General features: G+C 49.0%; 1 protein-coding gene across 3 annotated transcripts in view; it reads right to left on the bottom strand.

Moving 5' to 3' along the window:
* The window catches only part of CENPP (centromere protein P), a 329,199-nt gene that overhangs the window by 247,014 nt on the left and 62,785 nt on the right, over positions 1 to 19,400 (bottom strand). The gene's annotated exons all lie outside the window — the stretch shown is intronic.

Genomic DNA, 19,400 nt, shown 5'->3' with positions numbered 1-19,400 from the left:
TGATACTGTATGTTCCTAGGGCTATCCCACAAGTTTATGAGTGGATCTAACAGAATACAGTAGATTTATTTGTGTATGTATTGCATGAATGACTCACAGTGTATCAAGCACCAAGAAACTAAGTAATAATCTACACTTCTTCCTTCCAAGTACAATGTTGCTCTGACTGCAGTATTTGCCAATATTATCCTTTACAGAATGTGTACAAGTTAAAAGCCAAGGTCTTTAAGCAGCTGGAAAACAATATTTAAAAGAGTTCTAAGTGAAGTGCAACAAATCTTCTAATACATTGTTAAAAAGCAGGAATACAGTGTAGTAAATAAATATTACCATAATATAAAGCTAATAAACACACAAGTATGCATGAGTGGTTTTAAGATAAAATCCCCAAAATAAAAACATCTGTCCTCCTATATGAATTGCTGCCATCATCGGTGACATCACGTTGGACCAAAACTTCACAAAGGTCTGCTTCAGTGGTGGGCTTCAAATATGAATTGGGATTAATAAATTGTTTAAAGGGAGAAATTATATAGGGTATCTGCTGTGGTCTTCTCTGTGAGGAAGAGTCACCAACACACACAGACAAAACAGAAATTCTACTTAGAACTAACCGATTCCATTATCTCCTAAATAGAAACAGTTGGCTCTTTGACAGGAATCTGTCACTGAAGTAAAAGAACATTCCATGACTCCAGTATTGCCAACCCCAAGCATTCAGAAAACATGAATCAGACCCCCAAAAAAACATGTGACCAGTTTAAAAAATATATATATTGTGTGTGTGAGCTTTTGAGATTTTGGAAGGAAACTGCATACCCCCAATTTGTGTATAATAATTTCATATTTCAAACTCTACGTTACTCATACAAAAAAATAACACAAAATTGCAGGCCTCCTCCTGGCTGATCAAAAAGGGTCTCCACTTGCTTTCTGAACCCTGGGGTGCAGGAAGTTGGCCTTATTTCCCCTCTCCATCCTCCTCAATATCTCCCTTGTCTTTCTCTCCTATTTTCCTTATTGGCTCCACCAGTTCTGTCTCCCACACTTGGTCTGCCACTCCACATTCATGTATACCTGTAGTTTCCCTCCTTTTCTCCCCTAAAAGTCTCCTACCCCTCATCCTCCCTCTTGTTTACCAACATTGCCGTGTATACCTGTTTTGCTTCTGCATACTTTTGAACCTCATCCCCTTACAATTGCATGTGCAGTCTCCAAACCACAGAGCCTAGCTAGAAGCTTCTGAAAGCCACTTGACTTCAGTTCACTGGAAAATTAGACTGTCATCTTTATTGGAGCAACCTCCATGAACACCTGCAAAACTGTAGGGAAATGGGAAGCCATCTTATTTAAAGGCAGCCTGTAACTTCAATACCACTGAAAGCAATGGAAAAAATGATCATTTTAAATAAGGACACAAGTCTACAAGGATATTGACAGACATCAGAATATCGAGAAGAGCTTTTTTGAGGAGGAACAAAAATCAAACCTAATAAAAGAGGCTCGATAAAATTGTGACAGTTGGCAATTTAGACTTGCACAGGGTGGATTGATTTAAATAACCAATTTTTATCATGATTTAAAATCAGTAAGCAGGAATCCTTGACTTAAATAATTGATTTTAATTGTGTTTTGCATTTGTACTTTTCAGTTATTTTACCAAAGGAAACCATTAAACCATTTAATAACCATTAAAACATGTTGATTTCCAACTAAGTATAGGTTTTACACTAAATTGGGTGCTTTTTTTCCCCCGATTTCACTCTCTCACATCTAGTTTTTATTCATAGATTGGAAGAAGAAAACAAGCTTTCCTATTTTTTCAACTCCCAAGTGGTTTCTTAACTTTGAATAAACTAGTCATGGTTCTGAATTAGCTGAATCAACTGAAATGAATAAAATATTTTCTCTGCTGTCAAAAGCTGGTTTAGTACTTCAAACTCTGGATCCAGGTACTTGACCTGTGACTTCCACCAGTTCAGTAGTTTGACGTTCTTGAAAACTTAGCAACAATTATGTTCTTCTTAATATTGATTTTTGTATTTAATTTAAAAGATCGTGTTGACTACTTGTAAGTTTAGACCTTAACACAAACTGCAGATTTCAAATTTAATTTTAAATATTTATTTTAACTATACCTGTATTTAACATAAATTTTAAAAAAATCTGATGTAAATAAAAAAAATCTGGTTTTATTTTTAAATCTAAATCATTTAATTTTATCCACCTTGTATAGCATAGCTTCTTAGTTACCTTCTGTAGATTTTCTTCAGAAAACTTTGGTCAATTAGACAGCAATAATTAAATTTGTTCAGATTTGCAGGAAGGAACCCACATTCTACTTTTATAACCAAATGTGTCCAGAGCAGAACAAATAATGACTGATCAAACAATTTACTAAGTCAGCTCTAACAAAGACCAGGTGAAAAAGTTCTGAACTTGCCTAGATAAATGCAGAATATTTACTGCTTCTTGTAGATTTTCCAGGTCTCCTTATACTACCCATAGTATCCACAAGCAGCCCGCTTCTAAAGGCCCCTCCCCCAGCCATGTCGGAGGAGCCACTGGACCCAGGACTCAATTAAATACGAGGGACAACTAAGAAATAACAGGGCAGGGAGTAAAGGTCATAGGTTCAAAACTAGGAATCCAGAAGGGGACACCGAGCAGAGAACCCCGGACAGCACCCACTGCTCCTCAAAGCTATCTAGGGAGCCAGCGGACGCCGCCCAGAGGAACTCTGCCCGGAGACGTCAGACAAGGGAGGAAAGGAAATAGGCCCCACAGTCACAGAGCACCTCCCCGTCAAACATCCTCCCCCTGGGATTATAGATAACCACTTTGGCCAGGGCCAGGAGGAGGTTGATGAGGAGATCCCGCAACTTCATGGGGCCATGGACAGGCTGCGCAAATATGAAAAGGTTTGGGGAGAAGTGCAGCCAGAACCTCAACAGGAGTTTCTGGAAGAGCCAAAATAGGGGCTGCAACCTGGCGCATTCTAGGTAGGCATGTACCAGGGTTTCCCCTTATGCCACAAAAGAGACAGGCGTCAGGGATGGGAGTGAACCGCGCCAGGTACACACTCGTGCTCACAGCTCCATTGAAGGAGCCACCAACTGATATCCCCAGCAAGCCGTGGAACTAGGGTGGAATATAGGCTGGCCCACTGGGGTTGCTCACACTCTGCAGGTGGTAGTAGATCCCGCCACTTGGTATCGGGGTGGGACACAAGGGTGAGAAAGTGAAATATGTGGAGCACGAGCGAGTAAAGTTGTTCTCTTGGCACAGTTTGGAAACAAACAGGCTCCAGGGCACGCAGCCAGCATGGGTTATGGAAGGGAGGGGGTTGAGGGGGCTTGTAGGGCAGGGGCGCAATGAAAAAGTCTGGAGGGCCTGGGCTGAAGGGCGGACAGGGAGCATCCTCTCGCAGGACCCGCTCAAGGAAATCCCAAGATAGAACAGTGGACCCACACTCCACCGAATGGCTTGAAGCACAGGTGGAAAGAAGCTCGTCTGCCACCCGTCCCCAATCATCAGGCCAGAGCTCTTGACCCAGTTGACCCGGGCGGAGGAGGCCACCGACTAGATTGCCTGGTAGGCTTCCACTCGCACTAGGTCACCTGGAGCCTGGACCACGAGGAGTATGTCATCGGCGTACATCGACAGGACCAGCCGCAACTACAGCTCTCGAAGCACCAACCCCGTCAGCCTCCAGCAGAGGAGACAGAGGAAGGGATCGATCGCTAGAGTATACAGCTGGCCTGACAGTGGACACCCCTGACGTACCCCTCGCCCAAAGCTGACCAGTTCAGTCAGGATCCAGTTGAGCCTGACCAAACTCTCCACAGAGGCATACAGCACCTGAGAAAACCCACAAAGTTTTGTTGTCATCACGACAAATGATAAGTGATTAAATAAAATGTCAAAACTGCATCTTCAAATATACTGCATAGAGAGCTGTTCATGAGCATATTAAGTCTATTTGGAGCAACAAGTGAGAGTGTACACAAGTGATTTTCTGGTCATCAACAGCCCCAAATTGCTGCTCTGACTGTGGTGTTATTGATTACTGATCACTTGAATGGTATTCTGCAAAGGTCTGTTAAGATGTTCTAACATTAAAGAGCCTCCTCATGAGCATGGATTTGAAAGATGCCCAGAATCCTAGAAATTAAACAGCTTCCTGATCAGAGAAGATTAGAGCTTTCTTAGGCCAAGACCTCCACTTTAACATCCCTTCCTCATCTCCATATCTTCAATGAGATTGTTATGTAAATGAACGCCCTGCGCCCTTAAGCAGGGGGTATTTGGCTGGCTGGCCGAATGAAGGAAACAGTGCTTTATGGCTGGGGGAGGAGGGAGATGAAAACTGTTGCAAAGGGGACAGCGTGGTTGCTGACTCATCCACTAGGAATGCAGGGTTTAAAAGGGGCAGCCCTGCACCTGAAGCTTCCTTTTACACAGAGCAGTCTGACACAGGACCCACCCTCCTCCCTTCCCTTTATGTGGTAAAATACCAGGTTTGGTCAAGACCTGCTGTGGGCATTACGCTAGCCATCTGTTTTTTACGGGGGCTGGAAAGGAATTTTTCCCTTACCACCATATTGGTTTGGGTATAGTTGGGGGTTTTTCGCCTTCCCCACAGCAGATTCAGGAAGAGCTCTCTACATATATGGCATGAAGGGTGGTAGGTTATATGTCGCAACTCATTATTTAAGTGCAAGGTGGATATCCAGTGCAGGTAATCCATAGGAAAGGTATACAGTGACTAGATAAATGGCTGGAAAAAGGACTTTAAAAGAGGTGTTCATTAAAGGAAAGAATGTGGGGGATGGTTGGAGACTCCTATGATTGGTACAGCAGGGAGCCAATTCCACCCCACCCCCACCCCCCATTCTTATAGCTCACCTTAACCCTCCTACGAGGGGAGTGGATGGTAAGGTCCCAGCAATGGATTTGCTAGAGTAACCTGGATGGAAAAAGAGGGGGAGCTGGTGGATGCCCCGCCAGGTATGGTACTGTCCTGGCAATAAATCTGCTGGAGGGACTTGGATGGAAAAAGGTAGTTACAGAATAAACATGGGGTTACCCGCACTGTACACTTTTATCTGCCGGGTAGTCCCTGACATCAAATAATAAAGTTGCGGCCTAATAAAACCCATGTCAAATGTCTCCTGTCATTCTTTTGGTATAGCCAGATAATACATTCCCCAAAAAAACTCAGCATATCTAATCCCTGAACTGCCTACACTGCTAGCACTCCTAGAAATTTTTCCAGAAGGACACAGCAGATATGCCTAATATTGATATCTAATACTTTGAGTTGAAGCCCTTAGCATACAGTATTTTACATCCTAAAACTCTTCCTCAGAACCACTGCTGCTTGAGTTAGAGCGTAATGTGACATGAAAGTATGGATGGAACTCCGAGTTGCTACTCTGCAGATGTCTTGTGGTGGAAGCATGGGGTTTTTGGAAAAATACAGGTAAGTGTGATGACTGATTGATGTGGACCTCTGACACAATCTCAGAGAGGAATGTGGGGTGTAACCTAAGGGAAGCCTCCCTGTGAAATACTGTATAAGGAGAGTCTGTCATCATGGCTCCCAGCACACTGATCCTTCTCACTGAAGTGATGGCTACTAAGAATGCCACCTTCATGGACAGGTGAGTCATGGCACATTTCGCCAGTAGTTCAAATGGTGGGCCTGTGAGTGTTGAAAGGACATGGTTAAGATCCCATTGAGGCATAAGTTTAATGACGGGTGGGAAGGTTCTGATCAAGCTCTTCATAAATCGAGCCTTGGTTCGGAGTGTGAAGATAGAACATCCTTCCATCGGGGAGAGGAAGGCACTAATTGCAGTTAAGTTTACTCACAGTGAACTGAGGGCAAAATCTGAGGTCTTTAAGAAGAGAAAACAGTCTAAGATAACTACAATGACCACGGTATCAAGTGCATGCTGGCAGCAATGCTCCCAGGCTGAAAAGCACTGCCATTTAGCTACATAGAGTCTAATAGAATCCTTCCTGCTTTGGGTCAGGATTTCCTGAACAGAGGGTGGAGCATGAGCATTCTATGTCCATCACCCATCCAAACACCAGGTCTTGAGGTGGAGTGGGCTTGGGTTGGGGTGCTTGACTTCCCCCCTGTCCTGAGTTAGGAGATCTGAAATACAAGACCTTGATAGGAGGGCCTGTGGACATTGTTAGGGGTTCTGTGAAATGGAATTGTGCGAATAATGTGATGCCAATGTTTTAAAAGGGCTCATGGGGTGATCCCAGCAATTACAGGCTGGAAAGCCTGACTTCAATACCGGGCAAACTGGTTGAAACTATAGTAAAGAATAAAATTGTCAGACACATAGATGAACATAATTTGTTGGGGAAGAGTCAACATGGTTTTTGTAAAGGGAAATCATGCCTCATCAATCTACTAGAATTCTCTGCAGGGGTCAACAAACATGTGGACAAGAGGGATCCAGTGGATAGAGTGTACTTAGATTTTCAAGAATAAATGGTCAGTTTTCAGAATGTAGAGAGGTAAAGAGTGGTGTCCCCAGGGGTCTTTACTGGGCCCAGTCCTATTCAACATATTCATAAATTATCTGGAGAAAGGGGTAAACAGTGAGATGGCAAAATTTGCAGATGATACAAAACTAGTCAAGGTAGTTAAGTCCCAAGAAGTCTATGAAGAGCTACGAAAGAATCTCTCAAAACTAGGTGACTGGGCAAAGTAATGCACATTGGAAAACATAATCCCGACTATACAAATAAAATGATGGGGTCTAAATTAGCTGTTATCCCTCAAGAAAGAGATATTGGAGACATTGTGGATAGCTCTCTGAAAACATCCACTCAATGTGCAGCGGCAGTCAAAAAAGCAAACAGAACGTTGTGAATCATTAAGAAAAGGACAAACGATAAGACAGAAAATATCATATTGTCTCTATATAAATCCATGGTATGCCCACATCTTGAATTCAGCATGCAGATGTGGTCATTTGATATATTGGAATAGGAAAAGGTTCAGAAAGGGGCAACAAAAATTATTAGGGGTATGGAACGGCTTCCGTCTGAGGAGAGATTAATGAAACTGAGATTTCTCAGCTAGGAAAAGAGACAACTAAGGGGGGATATGATAAAGGTCTATAAAATCATGATTGGTTTGGAGAAAGGAAATAAGGAAGTGTTATTTACTCCTTTTCATAACACAGGAACTAGGGGTCTAAACTAATAGGCAGGAGGTTTAAAACAAACAAAAGGAAGTATTTCTTCATACAACACACAGTCAACCTGTGGAACTCTTTGCCAGAAAATGTTGTGAAGGCCAAGACTATACGAGGGTTCAAAAAAAGAACTAAATAAATTCATGGAGGATAGATCCATCAATGGCTATTAGCCAGGACGGGCAGGGATGGTGTCTCTATCCTCTGTTTGCCAAAAGCTGAACGGACGAAGGGATGGATGACTTGATGATTACCTGTTCTGTTTATTCCCTCTGGGGCACCTGGCATTGGCCACTGTCGGAAGACAGGATACTGGGCTAAATGGACCTTTGGTCTGACCCAGTATGCCTATTCTTATGTTCTAATTGTCTGGGTCAGTTGGGTGCTAGGAGGATGACCGTGGTTTTGTCACACCAGATCTTCCATATAACTTGTGGTAGTGGAGGGATGGGAGTAAAGGTGTATCCGAGGTCATCTGCCTAGGAGAACATCTCTCTCAGAGTCTTGGTGTATGGCTCCCCCGGACCACTGTGCGAATATGGTGGTAAAGACTGTGTCATGGATCACCCATTCATAGTCTGCAGAGAAGCTTCTGCTTAGTAGGTCTGCCAGGAAGTTCTGAACATTTGGGAGGTATGTGGCCTGTATGGTGATATGATTTCTGATACACCAGTTCCAAAGTCTGATTGCTTCAGGCAGAGGGGACGAGACCTTGCTCCTCTCTGTTTGTTTTTATTTATATATATATATAGAGAGAGAGAGAGAGAGAGAGAGAGAGATCTATATATCACTGTGGTGATATTGTCTGACATTATCTGCCCGTGGAGTGAGTGTCTGAGAGAAGAAAGGCCTTGCACGCCAGGCAGATTGCTCTTAGCTCCAGTAAGTTTATATGTAGCCTGGCCTCTCGGGGGCTCCATGTACTGGAGCAGTGTAGCAGTCCAAGTGAGCGCCCCATCTTGTAAGGGAGGCATCCATCAAGCATGGGAGGCTTTGTTTGGGTTGGCTCACCAAGTGAGAACTCTGGAAGGAATGGTGACTTGGGAGTCTACGATCCTTGCTCAGTCAGTAGTTCAAGTGGAACCAAATTTGTGAGCACCACAGGTGGAGCTGTGGAAAAGATGTCACAGAGGTACACACGGCTATGTGGCCTACCAGGGAGAGGCACCAATGTTCCATGGTTCGAGGTTTGCAGGTGATGAGTGAGATCATGTGGGTCATCGCATAAAATCTGTCTTTGGAGAGGAATGCTCTCACAGACATTGAGTCCAGCAATGCGTCTATAAAATTATTGTAATTTGTAAGTGACAAAACAGATTTGTCTTCATTTATGCAAACACTTAAGGTGGCAAAGGAGTTGCTGAAGAAATTGTTGCTGATATAACCTCTTGGCGGGATTGGCCCACAAGGAGACAGTAATCCAAGGTATGGAAATTCTGTATATCCCTGACATCTAATCTGAGACTCGACCACAGCAAAAACTTTCAGGAATGCCATATATGCTGTCAAGAGTCCAAAATGAAGGATGTGGAACTTGTAGTGCTGCTGGCCAACCATGAAACGTAGGACCTTCCTCTGTGATGGATGAATGTCCACAGGAAAATAGCATCCTTCATGTTGAGAGCTGCAAACTACACTCCCTCCTGAAGGGAGGGGATTATAGGTGCCAGTGTCACAGGCCCAAGGACTCCCTCCCTCAGGGAGTCCCCTGGGAAAGCAGATCAGCATTGTATGTTGCTAACACAGTTGTAAGCATCGCAAGGCATTTTAGGGACGGGGGGAAAGTCAAAGGTGTGAGTGGAAGATTCTCTTGCAGGGAGCGAGAGGCCAAGAGGGGGAAGGAGGAAAAAAGCAGAGAACGGGTTAACTCGACAATTCAACTAGCTCCATGTGAAGATAAGACACTGGGCCCGGTCCAAGGTCATAGGTGCGACAAGCGGTGAGAAGAGGAGAACGAAGTTGAGCCAGGGAGAACAGGGAGAGCGAATGAGACAGCGAAAACCAACGGGGGTAGGGGGAGGGACAAAGTCTCTGGAGCCGGTATGTTTTGGGAAGCCAAGGAGGCCACAGCGAGCTGCTTAGGACTGGTACAAAGAGCACCAGGAACAGAGGGCCCTGGACGACAACACCCCCAAAAGGACCCGAGGACTTAAAAACTCTCCCAAAAGCTAAAGCAAGCCGGAGACTGCAGCGGACCCCGGACGACCTGGGCCCATGGCAAGAACTCCCGTCCACCCCTCCCCCTCTTCTTCTTACGTTACACCCGGGCTTAGCCAGCCTCGGGTCGTGTGTGTGAGAGTATGAAAGTGGGTTAGGGCTTGGGGCACTAACTCTTTCTTCCTTCCTCTGAGTGACGTGGGGAGCACCCATCACTCTCCGCTGTTATTTTATTATTTTATTAATAAAGCTTTAAAACTTAGACACTTGGTGTGTTTCGTCATCTCCTCCCCAAAAGATCCTGTGGCCTCAGCCTAATCGCCTGACACCTCAGGCAGATTGGTAACAGAAATCTGTCACGCCAGTGTTGTCATCATGAATTTCAACTTTTGGATAAAGACACTGAGCTGCCAAAGATCCAGGATGAGTCTCCGCCTTCCGTGCTTTTTGGGAATTAGGAAATATGGTGAGTAGAGCCTTTCTCCTGGTATTGAGGTGGGATGCTATCGCCTCCCCCCCCCCCAGAGTAACAGGGATTCCGCCTCCTACTGAAGAATCAATTAGTGAAAGGGATCCCCAAAGGGGAAATCAGGAAGATGGTTTGTGAGGAGGGAAAGAGAGAAACTCTATGGAAATCCCTGATAGATAATCTCCAGAACCCAACTATCCATGGTGATCTTGTTCCAACTGTGGGCAAAGAAAGTAAGACCGCCTCCAAAGATGACAGGAGGAGAAGTAGGTGGCAGCGGTGGTGGTACATGGTTCTTGATGTGCATGTCAAAAATGTCCTCTGGCCTGTGGTTGGTAAAGGTTGGAGTGGTGGAATGAGCCGAGAAACGGGACCTCTGAATCCTCTGTCACTTATGAAGAGGTTCAGGTGGATGCTGGGAGTTTGGGATACGCAAAGGGGGTAGTCGTGGTCGAAAGGGCTGTTTCCGGTATTTCCTCTAGGGGACTGGAGTTTAAGTCCCCAGAGATCGCAGGGTGGATCCTGAGTCTTTTAGAGAATGTAGAGATTCATCTGTCTTTTCATTAAAACGGTTGGAGTAGTCGAAGTGGAGGTCTTGGATAGTATTTTGGATCTCTCTAGGGAAGCCCAACAACTGAAGTCTCAACGCACTTTGCATGACCAGTCCTGTGGATAAAGATCTGGATGCTGTATCAGTGGCCTAAATCACAGGCTGTGGAGCCACCTTTGTACCAACTCCCGTTATCCGGAGAGGACTGGAACTGGGCTCAGTCTTCCATGGGTAGCTTGTCTTTAAATTCAACAAGACTAGTATGTGTATTAAAATCATATTTTACTAATAAGGCTTGGTAATTAGCAATAAAAAACTGGAGGCCCACAGAAAAGAAAACTTTCCTACCTGAGAGGTCCAGTCTCCTTGACCCCTTATCTGTCGGAGCAGATTTTTGGTAGTGTGGCTGAGCTCCCTCTGTAGCCACTTGTATCACCAATGAATTAGTGGCAGGATGGGGAAAGGACAGTTACCTGTTCCATAACTGGCATTCTTCGAGATGTGTTGCTCAGGTGTATTCCACAGTAGGTGTGCGTGCTCACCACGTGCACCGGTGCCGGAAGTTTTTCCCTTAGCAGTACCCGTACTGGGGAAGCGCCGCTGCGACCCCTAGAGTGGCGCCTCTATACCGCGCTATAAGGGGAGCTGGGCACTCCCCCCACCCTCAGTTTCTTCTTGCTGGGCAACTCCAAGAGGGAAAGGAGAGCGGGATGTGGAATACACCTGAGCAATACATCTTGAAGAACGGAACGGAACAGGTAACTGTCCTTTCTTCTTCGAATGATTGTTCATGTGTATTCCACAGTAGGTGATTCCAAGCTATCCAGGTTGGAGGTGGGTAGGAGTTCACAATAGACCGGGACGGAGTATTGCCCTGCCAAACCCGGAGTCATCCCTAGACTGGGAGACGATCGCGTAATGTGAAGTGAATGTGTGAACTGAGGCCCAAGAGGCCGCTCTACAAATGTCTTGGATAGGGACATGGGCTACGAAGGCAGCTGATGAGGCCTGAGCCCTCATAGACTCATAGACTTTAAGGTCAGAAGGGACCATTATGATCATCTGGTCTGACCCCCTGCATGCTGCAGGCCGCAAGACCCTTCCCTGGACTCTGCCGTTGAAGTCCCCAATCCTGTGTTTTAGTGACTTCAATCGGCTGATACCCTTCTGCTAGTGATCCCTGGTTGAGTATGCCCTAACAATTGGTGGCAGAAGAACCCCTGCCAGGTCATAGCATGTGCGTATACACGAGGTAATCCAGCGGGAAAGACACTGGGTGGAGATAGGTTGACCCTTCACCCGCTCAGCTGAGGCAACAAAAAGCTGGGAGGATTTCCGGAACGGTTTGGTCTGATCCAGGTAAAATGCCAGCGCTCTATGTACATCAAGCGTGTGGAGGCGGCATTCCTTGTTGGAGGAATGGGACTTTGGACAGAGCATGGGGAGAAAGATGCTCTGATCCATATGGAAGGCGAAGACCATCTTCGGAAGCAATGCCGGGTGTGGGCGAAGCTGGACCTTATTCCCTATGGAAGACCGTATAGGGGGGTTCCGAGGTCAAGGCCCTGAGTTCCGAGACACGGCAAGCTAATGTGATTGCTCCAAGGACGGCCACCTTCCATGAGAGGTGAGACCAGGAACATGTGGCCAGGGGTTCAAAGGGAGGACCCGTGAGTCACGACAAAACCAGGTTCAGATCCCATTGTGGCACGGGGGTCTAGCGTATGGGAACAAACGGTCCAGGTCCTTCAGGAAGCAGGAGGTCATAGAGTGGGAGAAGACCAAGTGCCCTTGCACCGGCAGGTGGAAGGTCGATATGGCCGCCAGGTGTACCCTGACCGAGGTGGGTGCCAGTCCTTGGGTCCTAAGGGACAGGAAGTAGTCCAGGATAAGCTGAAGAGGTGCGGAGGAGGGGAAGACTCCCCGCTCACTCGCCCACTTGGAGAACCTGGACCACTTCGCCATGTAGTACAGCGCGTGGACAGCTTCCTGCTTTCCAGGAGGACTCGCCTTACCTGCTCCGAACACCTGCCCTCCTCCTCGTCTAGCCACGGAGCAACCACGCTGTCAGGTGGAGCGTGGCTAGATTGGGATGGAGGAGGCGGCCCCCATCCTGGGAGAGGAGGGCAGCTTCCTCAGGGGGGTCACCAAGAGGCGAAGGAGGGTCCCGTACCAGTGCTGGCGGGCCCACGCCGGGGCTATGAGGATGACTCGCGCCTTGTCTGCTTTTACCTTTTGCAGGACTTTGTCAATGAGGGGGAATGGTGGGAAAGCGTAAAGGAGCCGGCCCGACCACTGCAGGGGGAATGCACTGGAGATTGCGCCCCTCCCCTGGAGCAGAACCGAGGGCAACGCCGATTCTGGCGGGTTGCAAAGAGGTTGACCTGGGGAACTCCCCACTCTCGGAAGAGCCAGTGAGCGACCTCCAAGTGGAGCGACCACTCGTACTGGGGGGACAAGACCCTGCTGAGGCGATCTGCTTGCGTATTGCAGATGCCCGGGAGATGCACGGCCCTCAGGGAGATACTGTGGGCTATACAGAACTCCCATAGGCTCAGGGCTTCCCGGCAAAGGGCTAGGGAGCGAGTCTGGCCTTGCCTGTTGATGTAGTACATGGCAGCGGTGTTGTCCGTGAGGACCCTGACCACCTTGCCACGAAGGTGCGTGTGGAAGGCCACACACACCAACCGTACTGCCCTGAGCTCTTTGACATTTATGTGAAAGGACAAGTCCGGGATCGACAACATCCCTTTGGTTTGCATGTTTCCTGTGTGGGCTCCCCAATCCAGGTCCGACACATCGGTCACCAGGTCTACCGACGAGCTGGCATCCCGAAAGGGAACTCCTTGCAGCATATTGCTTGGGCAAGACCACCATTGAAGGGAAGCCAGTATTGGGGACGGAACCGTGAGAACCTTGTCCAGCCCATCCCAGGCCTGATAGAATTGGGAGGTAGCCAGAGTTGGAGGGGCCTCATTCGGAATCTGGCATGGCGGACCACGTACACACATGCTGCCATGTGGCCCAGAATTCAAAGGCATGCTCTCGCAGTTGTCAGCAGGAAAGCTGTGACCGAGACAATGAGATCTCTCACGGCCTCGAACCTGTCTAGGGTGAGAGAGGCTCTGGCCCTCGAAGAGTCCAGCAGCACCCCAATGAACTCTATGTGCTGAACTGGAACTAAGGTTGATTTGGTCTTGTTCACCACTAGACCGAGACCGGCGCATGTCGCGAGGAGCAGCTCCACGTGGGTCTTTACCTCTGAACGCGAGTCGCCCTTGAGAAGCCAATCGTCCAGGTATGGGAAGATCTGTACCCCCTCCTGCCTGAGGTAGGCCGCTACCACAGCCATACACTTCATGAAAATCCTGAGAGCCATGGATAGGCCAAACTGAAGGACTGCAAACTGGTAGTGGTCCAGCCCCACTAGGAAGCGGAGGAAGCGCCTGTGCCCCTCGAAAATATGGATGTGGAAGTACGTGTCCTGGAGGTCCAGGGACGCATACCAGTCCCCCAGGTCCAGGGAGGGGTTAATAGAGGCCAGGGACACCATGCGGAACTTGGAGCGGGCCAGAAAACTGTTTAGGCCCCGGAGGTCCAGGATGGGCCTGAGGCCTCCTTTGGCCTTCGCGATCAGGAAGTACCGGGAGAAGAACCCTTTGCCCTGGAATTCAACTGGTACTCTTTCTACCGCCCCCAGGTGCAGTAAACGGTCTATCTCCTGCCCTAGGAGGTGGGCATGCTCTGGGTCCCCCAGGTCCACCGGGGAGGGTGGGTGGTTTGGAGGGGGTGAGGTGAACTGCAACATGTAGCCCTTGGAAATGGTGCTGAGGACCCACTGGTCCGACATTATATGGGACCACGCCATGCAGAAGGCAGACAAATGGTTGCAGAACACAAATTTTATTAATCGGGGGGTCTCCCTGGCAACTGGCCTGGTTTCCCACCCCCCGCAAAGAGTCAAAACCACCTCCTTCCCTGCCTCATACCCTTAGAGGGCCTGGGCAGTGAGGCGGAGCGGGACTGTCGCTGAGACTGGCGTTTTTGGTCTCTTGGTCTCTTATACGAGCGTATCTGCTCCTCGCAGGTTGAGCCGACAGTTGCGGTTTGGCCTTGTCCTTAGCTGGAGGGACGTAGAGGCCCAAGGTCTGCAGGGTGGTACAGGAATCCTTCATCCCATGCAGCCTGACATCCGTCTGGTCCTCAAAGAGTGTGTTCCCATCAAATAGGAGGTCTTGCATGAGGGATTGGGCCTCCGTCGACAGTCCAGACAGGAGGAGTCATGACGCCCTGCGCATGGAAATCGCCGAAGCCATCGAGCGGGCTGCAGTTTCAGCTGCGTCCGAAGCCACTTGCAGGGCCACTTTCGCTGCTGCCGCCCCCTCTTCCACCAGGCCCTTAAAGTCCTTCCTGTCCCGGTCTGGGAGGAAAGGCTCAAATTTAGGCAGAGACTCCCACAAGTTAAAGTCATATCTGCTCAGCAAGGCCTGGTGGTTAGCTACCCTGAGATGGAAACTTGCCGAGGAATAAATTTTTCTACCAAAGAAGTCCAGTCTTCTGGCGTCCTTATTTTTGGGGGTAGGCGCAGGCTGGCCCTGTCGCTCTCTGTGGTTTACCGACTCTACCACAAGCGAGTTAGGTGCCGGGTGGGAATAGAGGTGCTCATGGTCCTTGGCCGGCACAAAGTACTTCCTTTCAGCCTTCTTGGAGATTGGGGCCAAGGAGGCAGGAGTTTGCCACAGGGTGTTGGAAATGTTAGCTACACCCTGGTGCAGGAGCAGAGCCACACGGCCCGGTGCCAAGGGGGACAACACGTTAAAGAGGGAATCGGAAGGGCCCTCCATTTCCTCGGCCTGCAGCTGGAGGCTGGATGCCATCCGCTTTAGCAGGTCTTGGTGTGCCTTAAAGTCCTCCTGAGGGATTGATGGCGGGGGCGCTATTATGGTGTCGTCCGGTGCCAGGGAAAGGGCCAGCACAGAGCTGTGAGCCTCAACCAGTACCGGCGGGTTGAGCCCCAGATCAGAGTCCGGGCGCAGGTCCGCCGACTCGTGGCCCGCCGATCTGTCTCTTAGACGGCCAGACGAGGCTGATGGAGCCTGAGACGCTCCGGCGACCGAGCGGGCCCCCGTCTGGGCGGCCATCAGTGGCCACGGTGCCCATAGGCACCACTGTCCCTGCCACGGGGCCCCTTGCCACTGACCCGGCCGCGGGCCCAATGATGGTAGTTGCCCTTGCTGGGCTGCGCGGGCCGGGGATGGGCGGCTGGGTGCCAAGGCTGAGGTCACCGTCAAGCGCATGGTCTCACTGGAACGGTATGAGTGGCGGTGCCTGCGATGTTGCCTCCCTCGGGACCTGGACCTCGATGTTGAGGACCAGTACCCGCCCGAAGTGCTACTTCAGTACCCATGACGGTGGCGGGAGCTCCGGTGCCGAGTCATCACGAGGGGACTCCCGAGCGCGACGTCTAGTTGAGCGGGAACTGGAACAAGAATGACGACGTCTATCCCATCGAGAACGGCTGCGGTAGTCGCGGCGCGAAGGGAAACATTCCCGGCGCCTCTCTCGATGCCTGTGCTCTCTGGCAGGTGGCGTAGAGGGTCCCCGAGACTCCTGCGCGGGTGGTGACCGGGATGGCCTGGTCGGCGTCGAGGGAGGGTGCAAGCTGCCGGATGATCGGTCGCTGCGTACCAAACGGTGCAGGGCGCGGCCCTCGGAGCAGGAATTATGACCCGCAGGAGAGGTCTGATGGGCACCCAATGGGGGTTTGCCCTGAGACTGGGGAGCCGTCGCCAGCTGCGCACCTGAAACCAGCAGACTCAATGTCCTTCGCAGCCTGCATCTCCTCTGGCGTCAGCTCCGCTCAACACGAGTTGGAGGCTTTGAGCCCGGGGGGACCATGGGCTGCCCGACGTGGGACCAGCCTCCCCTCTTTCCTTGTCTCGGCGCCGCTGAGAGGTAGGGCCTTTTCCCTGTTTCTTGGAGGGGGAGCGGTTGGTAGAGGGGACCTCGCTACGCACCGACGATGCAGCGGCGGGTACCGAGTCTGCCCGGCGTGCCGGAGTTGGGGCCAATGCCAATTCCATCAGGAGAGCACAGTGTCTAATGTCTCTCTTCTTCTTGCTCCGCGACTTGAATGACCTGCAGATCTTACAACGTTGGCTGATATGAGTCTCACCCAAGCAGCGGAGACACTCAGCGTGCGGGTCACTCCTAGGCATAGAACGGCGACAGGAGTCGCATGACTTGAAGCCTGGGGCATGCCCCGAACCCACTCTAACAACTGAAGAAACAGTTCCAGGAACGGTACCACTAAGATCGAGTAGAAAGGCTGCAGCAGAGCTGGAGCACAAAGTTCTGACTACCTTCACTGGCCGCAAGAAGGAACTGAGGGTGGGGGGAGTGCGCTGCTCCCCTTATAGCACGGTATAGAGGCGCCACTCTAGGGGTCACAGCGGCGCTCACCCAGTACGGGTACTGCTAAGGGAAAAACTTCCGGCATCGGTGCACGTGGCGAGCACGCACACCTACTGTGGAATACACATGAGCAATCACTCAAAGAAGAAACAAGATGTCCACATCCTTAGCTGGCATAAAATAGCATCTTTCTGCTCTTTTTTGTGTAGGGGCACAAGATGGTAGTGTGTGCCAAACAGTTCTGGCTGGTTCTAATATGACCTCATTGATTGGGAGGGCCACCCTGGTCAGTCTCTGTGGTTGTAAAATGTCCAGAAGTCTATGTGGAGGGTCCTGTACCTCCTCTAGAGGGATTCAGTGATGCTCTGCAACAACTCCTGATATTGACAGTGGTCATCCAATGTAGAAGGCAACAAAGAAGTGACCGCGTCATTCAGGGATGATGAGAAGGCTGTCATTGGAACCAGCAGAACTGCCTGAGAAGAAGGGGTGGTGTGGTACTCCTCCGACAGTTCCACTGGTAATGGCAGTACCATTGCTACCGAGGTGCTCAAGCCCAGAGGGGGCCTCTCCTGAGACAACAGTACCGATCCCTCCTCTGGAGTAAGGACATCTCTCAGGAGGGCAGGGTCTGAAAGGAGTGTAGACCTGCACTTGTGGATGGGACTAGTGAGTGTCTGTCTTTGCACACTGGTACCGCAGTCATTGTCAGAACCAGCAGATCCCTCTTCTTCCATGCCTTACCCTCCAGGCTGGGGTTCTTTGGCAGAGCCAGTTCTGTGGGTTCCATATGCAACATCTCACCAGATCTGGACTGGCTTGGAGATTTGAACAGTCCACTGTGGGGCTCTGTCCTTATGCCCATGCGAGTACCTCTTCCTCTCATGGGGAGACCTGTGTGATGAGTCCTTGGGAATTGATGGTAAGGGCTCTGCTTCGAGGCTCACGCTTGGAGGGGCACTGCTGGTCAGCTAAGGCCGATGTACGGGGGGGAGGGGTCTCCTGGGCCCGGGTCCAAGTGGGGCATCATAGCCTCTTCCATTAGCAACTTTTTCAGTCAGAGCTCATGGGCCTCTCCAGTTCTGGGTGGCAAGGATTTGCAGATACTGCACTAAGCAGAGTTATGTGCCGCCCCCAGACAGAACAGGCATTGGTGATGCTCATCTCTGAAGGACAAGGAGCGAGAGCAGGAGATGCAGTTTTTGAATACCAGGACCCTGGGCATAGTCCCAGGACCGGGAGGATTTCCCCCCAGCTGGGAGGTAGCAGGGGGAGCTATGCTATTCAGTACTAAATTATATACTAACTAAAATTCTTAAGATATAAATTATTTCCAATTAAATTTTTACAAGTCCTGCAACAGCAACAGAGGAGACAATTCCAACTCAGGCCATGCAGTAGTAAGAAGGAACTGGAGACATGTCAACCAAACTGCCTTATACCCTAAGTTGGGCGCATGAGGAGAGCTGCTGCACATACGCAGGTCAATGGACATTGCTTTGAAGAAAATTCTGGACTCAGATGCATGGTGCACATGTGTGGAATACATAAAGGGACTATTGCTTGAAGAAGAATGGAAGTTCCAACCCTTAGCACAGCTGGTGAGATGGAAATGAGAAGGAGTCAAGGTGGTCCTGCCCCTTAATTCCTTAGTTGCAAGCATGAAGATGTACAGGGCAAATACACCACCCCAATTGTATTGTTAGCAAAAGTCTCCGATTTAAGTGCATTGGGAGCACATAAACCTACAGTGGAATAAATATTTTTTACTTTCAGTTGTTCCAATTCAGAGTCCAATTTCCACAGCTACTGTTTTAAGCTTCTGCCCATCATACTTTTTCTGTTGCAGATCATCTGTATACCAAGGTGAACTGTGAAGGTGGAGTAAAGGGAGAAGGCCTTTAAGAGTCACCATATTGATTACTGAAGAGCCAACATTGTTATCTCCTACAGGGCAATCAATGGAGTGGTCCACTAGCCACAGTCTACCTTAGAATGCTAAGGAACCCAATCCGGCCCATTAACGTATGAGGTCAAGACAATACAACAAAGTCCACCTGCCACAACGAGATTAAAGGTGATCCCTGACTTCAGCCTGAAAGTTATTTCACCTTTGTGTTATAACAGCGATTCTGATTCAAGATGCTCCGACTCCAGCTTATGTTTCATAACATACTAGGAATGTGATTATGGTATGACAACTGAGATCATATCTAGGCCATTTTGCCTCATTTGCATATAGAAAGAAGTCAACAGACTTTTTTTTTCAAAACAAATCACATTTCTGAGTGGTGAATGGCTATAAACTGCAGAAATTTAAAAGCAGCAGATGTTGCATATAAAAATATTCATTTCCCCAGTGAGAGCTTCAGGACAAACATCTGGTTTCTTACCAATAAAGTAATTACAAAAATATGTTGCCTACATCCCCAACAGGTTCACCCTTTGCGCTCAGTGGTATATTCTCAATTGATAGAGCTTCCAAGAAAACTGGTAGTCTAAATGAAAAGGGGAATATAACTTTGTATTTTGCCAAATATGTTTTTTTTTTTACTGTATGTTTTTTAAAGACTCAAAAAAGCAA

Source organism: Trachemys scripta, chromosome 7 (genome assembly GCF_013100865.1).
Source record: "Trachemys scripta elegans isolate TJP31775 chromosome 7, CAS_Tse_1.0, whole genome shotgun sequence".
Lineage (NCBI taxonomy): Eukaryota > Metazoa > Chordata > Testudines > Emydidae > Trachemys > Trachemys scripta.
Note: the sequence above shows the minus strand (reverse complement) of the source record. Positions and strands in the feature narration are given on the sequence as shown.